Raw genomic sequence first — 2,497 nt, 5'->3', positions numbered from 1 at the left:
GAAAAGACTTTGATTCACCTCGATGAATTCCAATTATTGAATCAAGGAAACCTGGTAATACCTTGTCTCCATCCTCGGTATCAAAATTAAAGCCTGCATAACTAATATAAGTTTAGAGGGAAAATATGCATGATCTATTACAAAAACCAAAGACTTCCATCACTTATCCGTTATCATCCTTTAAGCACAACACCAGACCTTTACTTGAAGGAATATTTTTAACATTTGATTCATCTTGATCAATGGTTGTTGCTGAGATGTCAAGAACAGCAATATCACAAACTTGTACATAATTTTCGGAAAGGAAAAACCATAGTTCAAGGACTATATTTCTTAGATCAAATACTAGTGAATGAGAAATAAAGCTACCACACATTATACTGAAACCTGCTCATAATTTCCAGCGGTAATAACCCCTAGATCAAGTCATATATTAAAAATCAAAGTGTATGGGATACAATAGTTATCAAAATTTGAAGTGAATACCTCCAGCTTTAACAACATCAACGAGGTCATCCTTTAAGATGACAAGAATTGAACGAGGAATTGCCCCCAATACCTAGCACCTGTGTACTTTCTTGAATTTTTATCTCCTGATAATCATGGCATACTATAGTGTTCTCAACATACTGAAATTTTGTGCCGGAATAGGGCTTGGAATTCTGATGTTATAAACACAAAATAACAAACATAAGCAAAGGGAAAAAGATAGTGTGGCAATTTCTAAGTATACTAATATCAGATTTACAGAAAAAACAAACACATAAATTGAAAGGATAGGAGTTCAAAAATCAAATTTAAGCTTGCATGAAATTTCTAGAATTGAGAAAGTTGACATAGTCCTCAACTTGTTGTAAGAAAATTCACATGACACAAGCAAATTCTAATATGGCACTTTGCTTATCTTATATTTTAATATATGATAGCATATCTTATTATGTATTAATTTTTGGGCTATGAAATGGGAACAAATATCCAAGTATTGTAAGGAAAATGTAGAACTCAGATGCAGAACATACCTGAATTGGGCAAATTGGAGGTAATGATATCGAGTTTCGAGCTTCCACCAAAAGATGTACTGGGAAGCTGCATACATACTTAGTTAACTGATGTGGGAAAGATATTGAGAGGTGTATGGGAGTAAAACAGATATCTTTACCAAGTTGTGGATGTGCATAAATTTTTTGGTGCACAATGGCGACAATGAGATTTGAGCTTAACATCATGCAAGCTACCCAAACCCTCCTCCCCTCCCCCACTAGGTCAACCATAGTCAATCCGTGAATGTACACAGGTGAATTGATGCAAATGTGCACACACATAGCATGAGAAATTAGTTACAGCCTGTAGGGCAACAATAATAAGTGTGCAGCTAATTTAGTTACTGGTATTAGAGCTAATATTTAGTTGTTCATAACATCCAGCTTTTTCCTCATTCTAGCGTACACACCATATACTCATTAAGCTAGCTATATATGACATAGTTGAATAACTGATTCAATGATTTTTAAGAGATTGTTTGACTTCTTGACAAACACTTACCAAGGCTTACCCTGTCTTGGTAGGAGTTTAACAATCGATTCATAGAGCTTTGAACACTACTTCTAATTGTAACTAGAAATCATCTACTACTAATAACAGTAATTAGCACATTTTGGTTGAACACTACTTCTAAACAATCTTGAGAAGAACAGGAAGATACCTTTGCAAGTATGTTATTAAGAAGGTTATTGTGATGAAAAGGCTATGATGCTTATTATGTTGAAACGGAAACAGAGACTACATAACATATAGCAAAGAAAAACACAACAATATCGAACACCATATGCCTCTAATGCAAGTCTTTGTTTTGAGGATTTCTTCATGAGATTATATCCTAAAAGAGAAAAGAATTGACAAAAGTAACTTGAAAACAAATACAATAAACAGTTCAAGTGAAGCCAAGGAAGCACAATGTGAAGAGTGAGAAACAGGGCTAAAATAAACATGAACTTCTTAACTATAAGCTATACGAAAAAGAAGTAAAGGACGGAAAAATATGAATTTCAATCAAGGACACAGATTAATTCCATAACTAAAGGAACCCTGCTGTTCTCAGAGAAGATAAATGACTTACTAAAAGTCACATTACAATTTGTGCCATACTTGTGTATTTGCAATGTGCACTTTGTGTAATTAACTATTAAGACACTTCTAAGACATTCAGAATTTCCCGATCCCAAGGCACAGAGAAAGAAACAGAATTTCCCTCACCCATATAGGCCAACCAATAAGGAAGGTTGTCACCTGGAAGAGAGACATCACGAGACTCACTATTTAACAATACCTGTAACATGAGATAAAAATTACAAAATGTAATAAATAATTAAAATATATCAATGGTAATTAATTTAAACAAATCTTTGTTTAGTTTTGTTGTGTTATATCACCATCATGTCATTAGGGATTAAGATAACGCATTTCTATTTTGTTCTCTTTTAGTTTTTATTTCTACGAC

Source organism: Vigna radiata, chromosome 3 (assembly GCF_000741045.1).
Source record: "Vigna radiata var. radiata cultivar VC1973A chromosome 3, Vradiata_ver6, whole genome shotgun sequence".
NCBI lineage: Eukaryota > Viridiplantae > Streptophyta > Magnoliopsida > Fabales > Fabaceae > Vigna > Vigna radiata.
Note: the sequence above shows the minus strand (reverse complement) of the source record.